The sequence below is a fragment of the Coenobita brevimanus genome, chromosome 79 (genome assembly GCF_032717465.1).
Source record: "Coenobita brevimanus isolate Jiangsu-jjx chromosome 79, ASM3271746v2, whole genome shotgun sequence".
NCBI lineage: Eukaryota > Metazoa > Arthropoda > Malacostraca > Decapoda > Coenobitidae > Coenobita > Coenobita brevimanus.
Window position 1 is genome coordinate 31,211,738 of NC_137032.1, and position 19,171 is coordinate 31,230,908.

Genomic DNA, 19,171 nt, shown 5'->3' on the forward strand with positions numbered 1-19,171 from the left:
CAGTAATCATCATTATCATCATCGCCACAACAAGTAGAAAGTACTGAGAGAGCACATACCTCCGCCAATGCCATCGTCATTAAAAAGGATCTCGATCCGGATCCGTGGATACAGGATGCTGATCCGGATCCGGATCCGCCCCCCCGTTTAATCAATTCTTTCTTGCTCCATGGCCCACCTTCCCATAAAATTACATTCAAATTCACAGAGGTTTTTTTCAGATATTGTGCGGGATACCGCGAATCCGGATCTGCCCTCAAATTTCATCATTTCTTCCTTGACCCATGGCCCACTCATCCACAAAATTATATCAAAATCCGTTCATAACTTTTTGAGTAAAGAAGCTAACAGACTAACAAACAAACAAACAAAAAAACCAACGTCGGTAAAAACAACCACGTTGGCGGAGGTAATAATAATAACGGTGACAGCAGAAACAGTGTCACAAATCTTGTAAAGCACTCAGGTGTGGTGCTCCTCAGGGTTCTGTTCCTTCACCAAGTCACTCCCGTTCAGCAAGTATCAAAACATCGTCTTTACAACCTTCCATCTTGACATTTTGAAACTAGAAGGCACTGACAGAGCGCATACCTCCACCAATGCCATTGCAACTAAAAGGGATCTGGATCCCGATTCGTCCCAAAATTTAACCAATTCTTTCCTGGTCTATGGCCCAACATTATACAAAATTTCATTAAAATTCACTGACAACTTTAGAAATATTGTGCGGGATACTCCGGATCCGGATCGGGCCGAAAATTTAATTAATTCTTCCTCGGTGCATAGCCCACCCTTCCACAAAATTTCAACAAAATTCATTCATGCCTTATAGAGTAATCCCATAAACAGAAAGACAGATATACGGACAGACAAATAAACAAACCAACGCGGGGTAAAACGTAACCTCCTAGGAGTAGTTAACAATGAACCTATGAACATATTCTCCTGTAACTCATAGTTATACATGACCAGTAATTTAATCAGTACGGAATGAAGAAAACGTAATGCCACATATGAAGCAAACAGTTCTTTCAGAAATATTATTTAAAAAAAAACACGATCAGCAACAATCAAAGCGAAACCACCAGTTACGTGTGTAATGAAACCACCTGTCACCTGTGTATTGAAACCACCTGCCATCCGTGTAATTATAGTATTTTGATTAAGTGTACCTCCTACCTTTTTATATACTGAAAATTCACACTCCTATCACACTTACAGGCGTAGAATAAATGGTGAAAATATTATGGTGAAAGAAATGATGCCTGGATTAGATGAAACGAAGTATTTTATTACTTTTCCTAATAACAGTCTCTATCTTTCTACTTTTGCCGAGAAATCTGTCATTAAAGACGTTAATTAATGGAAGACCTAATCCATGTCTCCCCTAAGGTATGTAAATTCGTCTGAGGACACCTAAAAGAAAACAGAGAAAAAAATTCCTTAGACTATTATATTCTACTGTATAGGCTACTTTTTCTAACCATGTGTGTGTGTGTGTGTGTGTGTGTGTGTGTGTGTGTGTGTGTGTGTTGTGTGTTGTGTGTTGTGTGTTGTGTTGTGTCTTGTGTTGTGTGTGTGTGTGTGTGTGTGTGTGTGTGTGTGTGTGTGTGTGTGTGTGTGTGTGTGTGTGTGTGTGTGTGTGTGTGTGTGTGTGTGTGTGTGTTTAAATTCAGTTCTCCAAGTTTTTTGCTAATTGACATAAAACAGTCTGGGAACAACGTAAATCTTAACTGTTAACAGCAGATCATCTGGAAAAGACGTACCTCTCTCTCTCTCTCTCTCTCTCTCTCTCTCTCTCTCTCTCTCTCTCTCTCTCTATCTATCTATCTATCTATCTATCTATCTATCTCCTTCCACTACCCACCTTCCCCTCCTCTCTATCACCATCTTTCCTCCTTTCCTCCATCCCGCCTCTTCTCACTCTCCCTTCCCCTCTCAAGTTCCTTGCATGCTCTGTTCCCCCTTTCCCTCCCTCCAGTCTCTCTTTCTCCCTGCACCCCCTTAACTCGCTCTCTACCTTCTTAGTCCCCTCTTTCCTCCTCTCTCCTTCCTTCTTCCCTCCAGCGCCCCTCATTCTTCCTCCACTACCTCACCTTAACTTCTGGACATTCCCCCTTCCATCTCCCCTTACATTCTCCTCGGTCTCATCTCCCTATAAAAGCCGGAATCCACACCTCTCCACTTCACTCCACTCACCTTCTCTTCCACAGCAAAGAATCAGGTAATTTCATTCGTGAAGTCAATTCAGATACAACCAATGTTATACGTGCTACCACTTAAGATTTCTTCACCTCTGGGCACTTCTCGTGGTGAAAGAATGTAAACTGGTTATCCTTTCACTACTACTAAGTCTTTTTTTTATTATTATTAAGTAAGCGGTAAAACCATCTGATTTTCTTTAGTTATGGGGAAAACTCTGCTGCAGAATTGGCTAAAATCCTTGATTGTCTTAGAGAAAACCGACAGCTTTCACATCCTACATCTGTTAATGTGGTCTACCCTTTGTTGATGTGGTCTACCTCGATTTTCAAAAGGCTTTTGACAGAGTTCCACACAAAAGACTCCTTCAGAAGCTAAATGCACATGTCTTCAGTGGCAGTGTTCTCGGGTGGGTAGAAGATTGGCTCACCGGACGAAAGCAAAGAGTTGTAATAAATGGGAAAGAGTCAGACTGGATAAACGTTACAAGTGGAGTTCCGCAGGGTTCAGTGTTGGATCTTATTCTTTTCTTAATATATGTAAATGATATTGACGAAGGATTGTGTTGTAGGATTTCAAAATTTGCTGATGATACTAAACTAGGTAACAGAGCAGATATAGCACTACAAAGGCAGGCAATTCAGAAAGATATTGATCAACTGTTTAACTGGGCCCAAGTCTGGCAAATGAATTTCAATATTAATAAATGCAAAGTGCTAAACATTGACAGTAAAAATGTTAAGAGCTAGTTATAGCATGAATAATATCCAACTTTATAGGGTAAACCATGAAAAAGACTTAGGAGTTATAATAAAAACCATTTGAAACCAAGCAGACAATGTAGAGAAGCTGTGAAAAAGCCAATAAATTGATTGGATTCATAGGCAGAGCATTTGAATATAAATCCAATAATATTGTCCTCACTTTGTATAATTCCTTAGCACACCTGCACTTGGAGTACTGCGTTCAGTTTTGGTCACCGTATTATAAAAAGGATATGGAAAAGCTTGAAAGAGTGCAGCGAAGGATGACAAAGATGATACCTAGACTGAGAAATAAACCGTACCAGGAACATTTAGAAGCCCTGAATCTATTTACCCCAACTAAACGGAGGATACGAGATTTAATTCAAGTATTTAAAATATTCAAAGGACATGATAACATGGCTCTCGATAAATACTTCACAGTTGATCACTCGAATTATACTAGAGGCAATGGTCATAAAATAATTGGCAAATGATTCCAGTCGCATGAAGCTAAGCATTTCTTCTTCAATAGAGTTGTAAATATATGGAATAAATTGCCCTCCAACGTAATATTTTGTAATACAGTACAAACCTTTAAAGGTCGCCAGGATAAGTATTTGTCGTCTAACCCCCACCTTAATATGTTTACTCCTGAATAAAACACTTGTGTATGTACGGCATAATTTTCTATTTTATTTATTTTATTTTTTCAGAGCCTGGATCAAATTATTAAATGCAAATATAGTATATGCACAGACTAGGATATGCACAGATTGTCCTGAGTTGACCGTCACTACTCATACTTTCGACCTGTGATGGGCTGTGGATCACTAAGGGTCCCTGTTAGTTAAGTGGCCAACGTCGGAATTTTTTTTAATGTACCAGGGATCACTGCATCAAGAGGTGACTTGAGTGCTTGTTCCGCATGGGAAAGTTCCTAGTCTCAGTGGAATGAACGAAGCTGGGGCCTGACTGACTGCTGCCTACCTTAATAGCGCAAGGCAAGGCTGCCGCACCACCCCTGAACATCCACACTGTGCACTGTGCAAATTCCACGCTGTGTCCACAGACGCCCCGTTAACTCAACATACCCGTACATAATGTCATGCATTAGTTATTTATTTATTCGATTATTTATTTTACTTTACTACTTTCTCTTTCAGGTTATTCATACTGGTATCTTATAGATAATGTTTTATAGAATGTAGCTTTTCCTTTTCAGTCTTTCCCATGAAATTTCCACGTCAGTTTTTCCATGCTGCATGGTGGTTTTTCTCACTTTTTCCTGCCAGTTTTAACTGGAGGGTTTAAAGGCGGGGGGAGCCTTCTTGCTTTACTATCCTTATCCTTCAGCATGTAGAGTTAGATCTCGTAGTCATAGTCTACTCTGTTACAAACAGCCTCGAAAGGACCATAAGGTCTGTTACTGTTTGCTTTCCTTTGTACGCCTTTGTACTCCTTTGTAAAATAAGTTACTATTATTGCGTAAATTTGCGGCATAAAATCTCGATGACACTTTCCTAATCACTCACTCAGGATTTATAGCCACAGTTTTATTACCATATTCCCTCTTGGTAATATTCAGAAAAATTCACCTGATGGGCTAAAGCTAAGCAGATTTCATTTTTTCAAAAAACTGATTTTTTTTCGCTTAGTATCTTTTAACAGGAAAACAGCATTATCGAAGAAGTTAAAAATATATACCGGGAGATGTTTGATCCTTGGGTCTCTTGGCATTACTTTTCTCTAAGATGGTCTAAAACTGTCATCTCTCCATCTTGACTTCTGCTTTCCAATATGGGGTTAATACTAGAAAATGATGTTAGAGAAAGGATATAACGACGAAGCTTTGTCATATCCTACCACTGAGCTGCGTGAAATAAGCTGCAAAAAGATGTAAATCTGGGACAAATTAAGGTTAAAAATAATATAAGCAGGTAACTTTACTAATTCTTCACTCCTCGCCCACGCTTCCCCCAGTGTCTGTCTCCATTCCCACACTTACTCCCCACTCAACCCTCACGAACCTTCCCGTACCTGCCTTACCACTTCCCTATTCACTGCTCACTCATCCCTCACTCTCCGTCCCCTTACCTGCCTTGCCACTTCCACACTCATTCCCCACTCATGCCTCATTCTCCCCCTTTTTACATTCATTCCCGACTATCAGAGACATTCCTCACTCATCCCCCATTTTACCTCGTTTTACATTCCTTCCCCACTCTCACACACACACACTCCCCACTCATCGTCCACTCTCCCTCCACTTACCACTTCCCATCTCACTCTTCACACATCCTTCACTCTCCCTCCCCTTATTTGCTTTCAGTAATTTCCCACTCACTCTCCACACTCCCTCCCTTCACCTACCTTCCCCACTCCCACACTCACTCTCCCGCTGTCCCCTACAGGCATCACCACCACCACCACCACCACCATGCGGACGCGCCCTTCACAGCCTCTTCGTCATGGGTCTTGTGGCCGAAGGAAGTGTGGCATTGAGTTTACTGTCCTGCAACGGGTCCAACGTCTTAATTGACGTTGTTCTTCCTGGGATTCGTTAGTGGCTGTGTTTTGGTTGCCGTCTGAATGTTACTCTCATTTGCTGGTTCTCCTTTTAACATGCATATTGATTCACACAGGCATTCGTACACCCGCTGGTATCAGATATAAAACACACACACACACACACACACACACACACACACACACACACACACACACACACACACACACACACACACACACACACACACACACACACACACACTCCTACATCCCTTCAGCAGTAGTTATTGTATTTATTGATTCACTTACACATATCATTCACACAGGCACTAAACCTAACGCAGCTGAAAGAACGTTTCTACTATATACTCTCACTCCCTCAGTCTTAACTAACTCCCACAGACACTCGCACTCGCTTCACCCATTGAAGGTTCACTCATACTCCAAGGATGCTCCATCTCATTCACTCATTTACTCAGTATCCGCTTATGGAGATTGGTGAAAGACAGTTTCGCCGACGTTCTAGCTCAGGATCAGTCTCCTATTGTCGCGCACAAGCTTACTATTAAGAAGTTACTTTATTTGCAATATTTTACTAGTAATGGATCGGTTGAATCTACCAAAACTTGCATCACATAGTACACTTAGATTTTTATTCCTATGCTCTAAAGTCTAAACCATTCACAGCCAAAGCAGCATATGAGGAAGAGCCTTTCTTTCCCTCTCTCTGCCTCCCCGTTCTTTTCCGTTTATCTCATTCTTTTCCGTTCTTCCTTTGCCTCTTCCTTACCCTGTTCTTCTACTAACACTGTCCTTAACTCTCCACAGTCAAAGCATTAGGTGAAGGAGAAATTCACTGCCTCCAACTGTCTACCAATTCCTCTCCCTCTTTCTCCGTCCTCCCTCTTTCCTTCGCTGTCTCGCTCTTTCCCCCTCCCTCTTTCAGATGCCTTCCCTGCCTCCCTTTTTTCTCCTCGCCTCTAATAACCATATTCTCCGAACCCTCTACAGTTGAAATACTACGTACGGGACCACTTGTTACCCACATGAAAGATCAATTTGTTAGTCTGCCTCCTGGAACTTGACATACTCTGCGGAGACCTCACCCAAGACCTGCTGGAGAATATAGTCAAACTTTCGATAGAGTCCCTCGAAGAATTGGGACTGCAAGTGAAGTTGGACCTTCTCGCTAAAATTACCCGTAATATCACTCTGTTTTACGCTGATTTTCATACTGTCACTCGTCTTACACTGATTTCATAATGTCACTCTCTCTCTCTCTCTCTCTCTCTCTCTCTCTCTCTCTCTCTTTCGCTGATTTTCATAATGTCACTCAATTTAAGCTGATTTTCATATTGTCACTCTGTTTTACGTTGAGTGTGATACTGCCACTTTGATTTACGCTGATTTTCATATTGTCACTCTGTCTTACGCTGATTTTCATATTGTTACTCTGTATTACGCTCATTTTGATATAGTCACTCTGAGTTACGCTGATTTTCATACTCTGTTTTACCCTGTCTCTCATACCACAGCTTAATGTTATCGTGATTGCTTTAATCTGGCTCTCATACCCATGCTATATGTTATGTGATTAGCTCCCATACCTTAGCTTTATGTTGTGTGATTCTGTTTTACTCCGACTCTCATATCCTGGACTTTTATGAAATTTTGTTTCACTCTGGCGCCAATACCATACTTTTATTTTATGTTATTCTGTTTTTCTCTGGTTTATATTACTTTCTTGGCAGTACAATGACTTTATGCTACTCTCGCTACATGTTACTCAATCCAGGTTGGTGGTGCAGAAACCAGAAGAAAGCAACCTCAGCATCTCTCATTCTGTTTCTCAGCTGTCTTATTTAGTGGTCTACGTAAAGCTATCTTAAAATTACTTAGCTCTCGTCCTTATTCACGGTTTACCCCAGCCGCTTCACTTCTTGCCCTCACAGATTACTGGTAGAGTTTTCTCCCCTAAGCCACTTCTTTCCAATTTCCGTTATACCATACACACTTCTCACACTCCTGGGTGGTCACACCTCTAGTTAAGTATGGGTTTCAACACTATCCTTCCTCCTCCGGCTAGACCTCATAATTTCCGTCTTTAACTCCACTTCTGATCTGTATACTGTCATCAATCTCCCACCATATCTTCTCTCTATTGGCTACATCATAACATACCCTGATCTGCTCATTCCATTGAACTATGTCTACTTTAACTCGTCCATGGTCTTTCAAGCTTTTTCACTCTGCTAAGTCATGTAACTCCACATAAAAACCTGCAGCACTTCATCACCAGCACTTCCACGCTTATTCAAAGATCGCTGCTTGCATCAGTACAGGATCGTCAGGGTCACTTTGCTTTCCTACCTTGGCCCCATCGTCCCATGCTTCAGAGTACCGTGATATACCTCTTCCCCTATCCTACGACTTACTTCAGGTCCCTTGGTTCTGTCTGGTGCTTTGGCCACTTTAAAATTCCTACAATGCTATATTTCCTCCTGTTCTCTCGCGATCAAGTTTACATAGCGTTTTACTCCATCTGTTTGTTAGATGTCGTCAACTCGGCTTTCCTTGTATTCGCTAAACTTCTTCCCTTTAATATGGTGACTCATTTTCGGTTTATTCTGGCAAACTGGATTCAAGTAGTTCAGTGTGCCGAATCTATTTACAGGCAAATTTTTTATTTGTGGTGTGGTAAATCATTTTAATTTTCCTACTAATTAGTTTTTATTTGTGGTGTAGTAAATCTTTTTAATCTTCCTGCTAATTTGATTTGATTTGTGGCGTTCAAAATCTCTTTAATCTTCCTGTTACTTTGTTTTTATTTGTAGTGTAGTAAATCTTTTTAATCTTCAGGCTATTTTGTTTTTATGTGTGGGATGTAGAGTTAAGATAATGATAAGACAATAACGATGTCGATGACGAAGATATCACACTGATTCCTAAAGAACTAGAGTGAGAAAGCTTTATTCTCTCTAAGTCGCACCTCCCTCCAATACTCCCCCACTCGGCTCACCTGCCATGCCCTGCCATCCCATCCTCTAAATTATGCTGCCCTTCCATGCCTTCCTCTTCATTACCCTGCCCTGCATTCCTCTTCATTGCCCTGCCCTGCATTCCTCTTCATTGCCCTGCCCTGCATTCCTCTTCATTACACCGCCTTGTCCTGCTCTGCCCTGTGTCTTTTCAAACATCAGGCAGCTTCTCTGATCACTTGACCTAATCGACCCTCTCCCCTTCCTCTACCAGTCGACACACCACCTGAGGTGAAATTGGATATATTGGTGCAAATCATCGGCCTGGACAACCTGGTGCAGGTCATCCTGTGTCTGCTGCCGAAGCTTGGCTTGGTGAGTAGGACATACATATAGATATAGAAAAAGTGATGGGGAGACACAGAGAGAGAGGGGGGGGGGAGGAAGAAAGAGTGACTATGATATTTGTTATTTTATAGTAATAAAAAAAATGTATTAAGATGCGAACCTTACTTTCACAATCATTATCACTACTTTGTGGAAATTTTACTTTAAGTGTTACATCGTAGTTCTTCTAAAGTGAAAAAACATTCATAACCTCCATAACCTATGTGTAATTTGAAAAAGCATCCATAACGCCTGTAACACTCTCTCTCTCTCTCTCTCTCTCTCTCTTTCTAACCTGAAAAAAAAATCCAAAAAGAACTATAACTTCTCTCTAACATCGAAAAAAGATCCATAACCCCTGTAACCTCTGTCTGTCTGTCTGTCTGTCTGTCTCTCCTAAAAAAGATCAATAAGCCCTATAACTTCTCTCTCTCTCTCTCTCTCTCTCTCTCTCTCTCTCTCTCTCTCTCTCTCTCTCTCTCTCTCTCTCTCTCTCTCTCTCTCTCTCTCTCTCTCTCTCTCTCCTTAAAAAAAGATCCATAACTTCGGTAACTATCTCTTTCTCCCCCACAGCTCATCGAGTTCCTCTTATGCTTGCTTGGTTCAGTTGTTGGAATTCTTCCTCTCTTAACACATGGAATCCGCTGAACCGACCTGAACCCACGTGAACCGGAACCAGGACCAATTTCCACTCTGTGTGTTTGTTTGTGAGTTATGTTTGTGTGTGCGGGCGCGAGCACGAGCGTGTATGTGAATAAATCCAAAGACGAAACTTTCATTGTTTTTATTACCTGACTAATACATAGCTCATATATATATATATATATATATATATATATATATATATATATATATATATATATATATATATATATATATATATATATACTGTATATATATATATATATATATATATATATATTTTTTTTTTTTTATGCGAGGAAGAAGGAACGAAAGGCCATGAGCCCGCAGTAACAGTTCCCTCCAAGAGAAAAACAAAATACAATAGAGAGCCAAATTCAAGATCCGATCATTTTGAGATGCCTGGACACACTGCGTTTGAAAGACTGGAGATCATAGGCAGGAGGAAATACAGACAGAGGGAGACAGTTCCAGAGCTGACCTGTTGCATGAATGAAAGACTGGGAGTAACGGTTAACTCTTGCATTAGAGAGTTGGACAGAAAAGGGATGAGAGTTTGCTGCCAGACGGGTGCTACGCGCCCGTCGTAGAGGTGGAGGAATGCAAGCAGACAGTTCAGAGGAGCAGTGACCATTAAAGTAGCGATAGAAAAGAGATAAAGATGCAACAGTGCGGCGAAGAGACAGAGGTTGAAGGGAGTCAGTAAGAGGAGGAGAGTTAATGAGACGAAAAGCCTTTGACTCCACCCTATTGAGAAGAGCTGTATGTGGGGAGCCTCCCCACACATGAGAGTACTCACACAGGGGCGGATAAAACCCTGTATAGAGTCAACAATTGTGCAGGGGTAAAGAAAGAGCGGAGTCGGCTTAGCACACCCAATCTCTTGGAAGCAGATTTTACAAGAGATGTAATATGATCTTTCCAAGATAAGTCCTGAGTAAATGAAACCCCAAGCATGTTCAAGGATGATGCAGGATTAATCTGAATATTATTAAACATTAGTGGGTATACCTGTGGAAGATTTTGTCGGGTTGATAGGTGTAAGAACTGAGTCTTAGAAGCATTAAAGACAACCATATTATTTTTACCCCAGTCAGAGATATGAGCCAAGTCAGACATTAGGTGTGCCATAGCCTCATCCCTTGTTTCTTGAAGTAACTGTTGAGATGGGCGTTGCGGGAACCGAATGGAAAGGTGAAGGGTGGAGTCATCAGCGTATGAGTGGATAGGGTTAGATGTACAGCTTAGAAGATCATTGATGAATAAAAGGAAGAGAGTTGGTGATAGGACAGAGCCCTGAGGAACACCACTGTTGATAGATCTAGGAGAAGAACGATGGCCGTCTACGACAGCAGCTATAGAACGACCAGAAAGGAAGCTAGCGATGAAGGTACAGATAGAAGGATAGAAACCGTAGGAGGGCAGTTTGGAAATTAAAGATTTATGCCAGACTCGATCGAAAGCCTTTGAGATGTCAAGTGCAATGGCAAAGCTTTCGCCAAAGTCCCGAAAGGAGGATGACCAGGAGTCTGAAAGGTAGGTGAGAAGATCGCCAGTGGAGCGTCCCTGACGGAACCCATACTGACGATCGGAAAGAAGGTTGTGATAGGAAAGATGCCTTAAAATTTTTTTATTAAGAATTGACTCGAAAACTTTTGAAATACAGGACGTTAAAGCAATTGGACGATAGTTGGAGGGTTGGGAGTGGTCACCCTTCTTTGGGACTGGCTGAATGAGAGCAAACTTCCATCAAGAAGGAAAGGTACAAGTTGACAGACAAAGGCGAAAGAGTTTGCCTAGGCAGGGTGTAAGCACAGAAGCACAGTTTTGAGAACAACAGGAGGGACCCCATCAGGCCCATATGCCTTGTTAGTACTGAGGCCAGTAATGGCAGAAAATACATCAACTGAAGAAATTTTAATGTCAGCCATGAGGAAGTCAGAGGGGGGAAGTGATGGAGGAACAGCACCGTAATCGTCTAAGGTGGAATTGGAGGAGAAAGTCTGTGCGAAGAGATCTGCTTTATCAGTAGAAGAAATAGCTACAGAACCATCAGAGTAGAAAAGAGGAGGGAAGGATGATGAGGTAAAGTTGTTAGAAAGATTTTTGGCAAGGTGCCAGAAGGAGCGGGAGCATTTAGTATGGATGAAATTATTTTTAGTAGAGCGAAGAACAGACTTAGCACGATTCCGGGCAGAAACGTAAAGATTATGTGATTCAGGGGTGGGTTGGCTCCGGTACCTTTTGTAGGCCTTCTCCTTGTTGCGGACAGCATTAGAACAAGCGTGATTAAACCAAGGCTTTCTTGCGTTAGTCAAAGGATATGAGAAAGGAATGTATGCTTCCATGCCCGAGAGAATAACCTCCGTAATGCGCAAGGCACACTCAGATGGTTCACGGCCATGGAAGCAATAATCATTCCAGGGAAAATCAAAGAAGTACTGCCTGAGGGCCTCCCAGTCCGCAGCTCCAAAATGCCAGAGACGACGTTTCCCTGGAGGGTCCGCAGGCCGTACTGGAGCGATAGGACAGGTTAAGGTAATAAGGTTGTGATCGGAGGAGCCCAACGGAGAGAAAAGATTAACAGAGTAAGCAGAAGGATTAGTTGTGAGGAAGTCAAGTATGTTGGAGCTCTCTCCAAGGCGGTCAGGGATACGGGTAGGGTGCTGTACAAGCTGCTCTAGGTCATTAAGGATAGAAAAGATGTAGGCTTGTTCACCAGGTGGATCCGTGAAAGGAGAGGAGAGCCAAAGGTAGGAACATTGAAATCTCCAAGAATGGAGATTTCAGAGAAAGGAGAAATGGACAGAATGTGTTCCATCGTAGAAGTAAGATAGTCGAAGAATTTTTGATAGTCAGTAGAATTAGGGGATAAGTAAACAGCACAGATATATTTAGTCAGAGAATGACAGGAAAGCCGAAGCCAGAGAGTGGAGAATTCAGAAGAATCAAGTTCAGGAACACGAGAGCAAGATAAGTCGTTGCGTATGTATACACAACAGCCACCTTTGGCTTTGAAATGAGTATAGAGAAAGTAGGAGGATACAGAAAGGGTTTGCTGTCAGTTGCCTCAGACAGCTGAGTGTCCGTTAGAAAAAGAAGGTGAGGTTTAGAGGAGGAGGTGGTGCTCAACAGAGCGAAAAGTTAGATGAAAGGCCGCGAATGTTGCAGAAATGAAGAAGAAGAGAGTCAGACAGTGGTTCCAGGCACCTCGAGTCGTCACCGGGAGAGGGGCAGATGGCGGGGGCATTTATGGTCCCCTCTGGGGACTCCGAGGCTAGGTGAATTGACGCCATTTTGGTAAATTTTGAATAGGAAGTGTAGTGTGTACTGTGCATGTAGTTTGGTGAAGATAGATAGAGAAATTTGTACTGGAGAGCATGCTGGCCTACTCTCTGTGTAACTGAGACACTGAAAAAGTTCAGCAAAGGGGGATGGTCAGGAACTAGTCCTGAGGGCTGATGAAACGGGAGCTCCAGCACTCCCTGTCATCAGCTTTCCATCCACCTCGGGAGTACTGCCCTGCTCGACTGGTGCTACAGTCTCTCTCTCTCTCTCTCTCTCTCTCTCTCTCTCTCTCTCTCTCTCTCTCTATATATATATATATATATATATATATATATATATATATATTACCCAGTTCTGAATAATGGTACTTAAAGTGATAAAAATTATCATATGAATTCATTTCCACTAGCACTATAAGAACAGTAATGTATAAATATATATAAATCCCTTTTCAACATAACCCCCCATCCCGACGTTTTCTGGGCAGTGGTACGCCCCAATCCCGACAATTTTACACCTTTTTTTTTTTTTTTTTTTTTTTTTGGGCTCAAACATCCGCTTTTGGTGGGAACCTAAGGAAAATCACAAAGAAAGTGGTTACCGGGGTCGATAAATGGCCCTAGCGGACGCAGGTGAGTTCCACCTGGGCTCCCATTCTCTCACGGTAGTCTGGTCCTCTCACGTTTTCTATGGTTGCCTGGGTTATCTGAAATATTACTGTTTAAGTACATTTTCATTTATTACAATGTTGAAAACGTGTATAACAGAAGTATATTGGGTTTTATTCAGAAAAACATGAGAAATAAGGAATGTGCCACTGTGCGACCCTAGCGAAATCGGTCGATTATGTCACCGATGGATAACAAACATCGTTATTTCATCAGCTATTGTATTTTTTCAAGTTCCATATTACTTCCACAATAACATCATACCATTTTCTATTTTACATAATTGTTTGTACATACTTTGAGGCATTATGATAATAATTAGCGTTGAAATAGAGCTTATTTACCAAGAGAAATCATGTTCTGTCATTATATCCTCAACTCAAAATCTATTCTTTCACCCTTTTATATTACTTCTAACATAACATATTACCCATTTACATGTTATACAATTGTTTTTATAGATGTACATGCTTTACGAAAAGAATTAGCATAGCAATAGCGCTACCACGTGAGTTCATGTTCCGTCATGATTTCTTCAACTCAGACTCTATTTTTTCACCTTTTATATTACTTCTAACATATTACCCATTTACATGTTAGACAATTGCTTTCACTTTCTGCTGCCCTAACCATCCCCACACCACTAGTTCCTGCCCCTCTCCCCTTTCCTTTTCCCTTTCCCTTCCCTTTCCTTCCTTTCCCCACATCCTGGGGCTGTGGGGAGGAAGTAAGGGAATATTGGGGGTCGAATGAAGTGCTAGAGAGCGGCTGCTCCTCCCCTCCACGCCGCACACGAACACCACGTGCACGTGTTGCCTCCCCCACACCACTCTCGCTTTCACGCATCTCTCTCCGCTCTCCCGCCCCACCACTTTCACTTTCTGCTGCCCTAACCATCCCCACACCACTACTTCCTGCCACAGAACACATAGGAGGACCATACCTGTGGAACAGTCGCGATGTTACCTCTGTCCCACGTGGCGATATCTTCTGCTTCCCCAGCCATGAAGATACGCCAGGTCCTGCATCATCGTCATCGTCCTCGTCCTCGTCCTCATCCGATTCTCTGTGTTGTGGTTGGCTAGGTGTCAGGGATGCAGCACGTGGTGCAGGCTGGCCGTCCCTTGCCTTCCGGTACATGATGTATTTCACTTTCCTTGGGGAAGGGACCTCCTCATCACTGCTGCTGGTAACCTCATCAGGCTGCACGTAATCCTTGTCAAGGGTGTCATCGTCCAGTGGGGAATCACTGTCGCCTGTAAAGGCATCCAGGGCGGCTTGTATCTCCTCCTCTGACAGACCACGACGCGCCATGTCTGACCTTGGTGACTGCTGAGAGGTGAGTGGACGAGACAAGGGGCAGGCGGGGTCACGCTGGGTCTAGGAGCTTGCCCGCCTGGCGGCGAGTAGGTGAGGCTTGCGTAGGCGGGCGAACCAAAAATCAGGCGCGAAATTTGAAAATTGTGAAAATTATGCACCTTGCAATATTGCCGCGTTAATTTATGTCTCCGGGATATGAGTGCACATCATGTGAGGACGTGAATTCACGTCTACGGGTCGGGGCAGGTTAATGGTAGTTCTTCGAGGGAACACTGCTTTGTCTTGGTGCTGAAACCTGTGCATTCTAGTCATCAAAGGAACTATACTAATCAGGTGCAACCACACTGTGAAGTTTCTTTACTAGGGGTCAGATGAAAAGTGTTCCCCTAACGCTAAGTGCCTGAACTGGACATACGAGGCACCAACTCGAATCGTTCTCTAGTAGTTATCACCTTCAAGTGTACCAGGTTCTTTTCATTGGAGAGGGTAGGAGTTAAGAGACGTTCGTATAAGCGGATAGCGAAGTTGCCCGACTATGTCGATGCCACCACGTGAAGGGGTCCCTCACAAGCACCAGCATCTTTCTAAACGACAATGACGAGTTCCGCCAAACTATGGTCCTTAATCTTCTGCAGCGATGAGCAGATGAGTTTGGCGTAGTCAGCGGTGATCCGGAGCAAGAGGTGTCAAGAATATGGGAATTTTTACAATCTAGGGGCCTTTGGAAACGAAACCTTGAGGTGAGCTGTCGGCATGAAGAGTCCGGTTGTCTCTCCTGTTTTTCTCTTCGAGGACTAAAAGTCAATGTGGTGAGTCCCCAGCAACTGACAATGACGACACTACCTGGCCACATATAATATCATCAGTGTCGGCTGCTGCGGGTTTACCACACTGAGGCGAACGAAGTCGTTGTACAGCAAACGTAGGAGTGTTCGGAAAGACATGGAAAAATATTGACAGATGTCCCGTGGAACGAGAAAAAAAGAACCCTTCTTTAAAATGGATCAGACGAAAGTAGAAGGTACAAGCAATCGAAAATCACAATATTTCATCCAAGAAAGAAACAACCAAAGACTAAAAACCCAAAAAGTTCTTCTCTACAAGGAAAGCAAAGCACAACAATACAAAGATCCGCTTATTCTGAGATGTGACTGGGGCCACAGACAAAGAAAAATACAGGGTGAAAAAGGCAGTTCCGGAGCAGACCTGCTGCATACATGAATGACTGAGAGAATCGATTAACTCTTACATTAGACAGCTGGACAGAGAAGGGGTGAAAGTGTGCCAGAAATGCTGAAAAAGCGACAGTGCAGAGATAGAGATACAACACTGAAGAGAAGTGACATAGGTTCATGGAAGTCAGTGAGAGGGGATGTTAATAGACGATAAGCCTTTGACTCCATCCTGTTTACAAGAACTGTATGTGGGGAACGACTCCAACCCAAACATGCTAGATGTACTCCATACACGGGCGAATAAGACCTCTATACAAAGTCAACCGCTGTGTAGTGTAACGAAAACACGGAGTCGGTTCAGTACAATTAATTTCTTGGGGGGAGATTTTGCACGGGTGGTAGTATGACCTTTTCAAGATTCATAGCAAAAGAAAACCCAAGGATATTAAGAGACAATGACTGATTGAGCTGTGGATATTTAAATATTAAAGGATACTCCCGTGGAAGATTTTAACGGAACGGTAGGTGTAGATACTGAATTTCTGGTAGGTGTATATATATATATATATATATATATATATATATATATATATATATATATATATATAAAACCAATCAAAAAAGATAGTCAAGTCAGACAGCAGTGAGCCACAGCTTCATCACACGATTACTTAAAGAACTGAAGAAACAGACACCGAAACAATTATTGAGGAATGTGAAGGAAGAAGTCATCTGAGTGAGACTGGACGGGGATAAATATGCAGTTCAGAGAAATCTCTGATGAACAGAAGGGAGAGAGCTGGTGACAGGGCAGAGTACTGAGGAACACCATTATCGATAGTTTTAGAAGACGAATAAAGGGAGTCTACAATAGCAGCTACAGAACGGCGACAAAGGAAACTTGAGATGAAGGCACAAACACGGAAGAAACCATAATAGTATACTTTAGAAATCATCAATTTTTGCTAAACTCGGTCGATAGCCTTGGCTACGACACGTGCAATGACAAAGGTTTCGAAACAGTCCCAAAAGTAGAATGGCCCAAAATTATAAGGAAAGGTGTACATCACCAGTGGAGCATCCCTAGCAGAAAAAAATTCACAAGAGGACAATGCTTCAGAACCATCTAGTTAAACATACTTTCAAAGACTTTACAAATACAAGATACTGAAGCAGTTGGGCAATACTGAGAAGGTTAGAAACGACCACCCTTTTTAGGAAGAGGTTAATGGAAGCAAACTTCCAGCAAGAAGGTAAGGCACAAGTTGACAGACATAAGCAAAAGAGTTAACCTAGACAGGGTGCCAGCACAGACACAGTTTCTGAGAGCAACAGGAGGTACCCCATCAGGTCCATATGCTTTTTTGGTGTTGAGACCAGTGAGCGCAGAAAATACAATCCCTGAAGAAATTTTAATGACAGGCATCAGGATGTCAGAGGGGTAAGAAGATGGAGAGATGTCACTGGAATCGATCAAAGTGGATATATTTATATATATATTGTTACATAGCCTATGATTTCATCATCCTTTGTGTAATTTTAACGCACAGTTGCTGCATGTTTGATCACGAGCGTGTTCTGCCTCAGTCCCCCCCTTCTACCGTTATAGTAGAGTAAGTCGTTCTCTCTGTTATTCAGAGCGGGATTTTCAGCTTTTTGTCCCCATGGCTTCATTTGCGCGTCCTTCTTACAAGTTGTATCAAGCTCTGCCGGCCCCTATATAATGAGCTCAGTCTCTGCATCATGGCCACTTAGATCTGCTCCTCATTTTGTTCACATCTCTGTCCTCCCCTGTACAGATATTATTATTGTGAGTGCTCAAGAAATCTCCAAACATCTAGCAGCTGTGTGTAATTTGAGTATAACTGTTATTGCATTTTTTCTTGTACTGTGTAGCATAAGGTTGATTCTTAGGCCTAGTGAGGTCTTTGTGATTGATGTGGGGTTTTATATCAGTCATTTTAAATAATATTTTGTATCTGTAATTATTTATCTTGCATTAACTGAGCATTACCTTGTGTATTTTTATTTTATCAGGGCTGACTTAGATAAATTTACTCTTGCTAATTTCGTGTTAATAGAGGCTATTGCAGTTAACCATATATTTAACCTGTTTTTTGCCATTACATTATCCTCATGAGTCCTGAATGTTTTGTTGTTAGTTTGAGCATTAAACTTTAACTTGTAATTTTACCTAACTCTTTTGTTTTGAACCTGGAACTTTACGGGACAGTAGTGATTTTTAGTATTCTCACTTAAAGTGTACATTATCTTTCTCTGTTCCGTAACATAAATTTGGCGACCTCGCCAGGATATTCAGGATATTATCATAAGGATATTGCTTGATATTTTGTGACTGTTACTTATTGATTATGTCTACTATTACTACACTTGATGAAGCCAAAGATTTTTTGTCAAATGTGCAAACAGTGTGTGATATAGAAAACAGAACAAAGAATGAACTTAAGCTTGTTGCTCAACAATTGGGAATTGCTGTTCGCTCTCATCATTCTAAAGATCAAATTGTTAACATGATTAATGAAAGCTTGTTTAATGTAACTCCTCCAAATGAGCAAACGCAGATTGAATTAGCTAAGTTACAGCTAGCCTTGCAGGAAGCTCAGGCTAAGGAGGCGGAGTCTCGTGCTAAGGAGGCGGAGGCCCGTTCTAAGGAGGCTGAGGCACAAGTTGAAATTGCTAGGATTCAGGCAGACCATGAGTATCGCATGAAACAAGGTGGAACTGGATCATCTAGCTCTGATGATTTTGATGTGGCTAAAAATGTTAAACTTGTCCCTCCTTTTAATGAATCTGATTTAACAAAGTATTTTCAGTTGTTTGAGAGGGTAGCTACAGGTTTTAATTGGCCCAAACAGAATTGGCCAGTACTCCTTCAAACTGTTCTCACCGGTAAAGCTCAAGTAACTTATGCATCTTTGCCTCAGGATCAATCTGATAATTATGATGTAGTTAAGAGCTTGATTCTTAAGGCCTATGAGCTTGTTCCTGAAGCCTATAGAGTAAAATTTAGGACAACTTACAAGCAAGATAAGCAATCCCATGTTGAGTATGCAAAAATCAAAGAAGATCTGTTAGAGCAGTGGTTAAATTCTAAGAATGTGGATTCTGATTTTGACAAATTTAAGCAGATGATTTTGCTGGAGGACTTCAAAAGGTGTATTTATAAAGATGTAAGCCTATATCTTGATGAGAAAAGAATAGATAATTTGTCTGATGCTGCAGTTTTAGCTGATGAG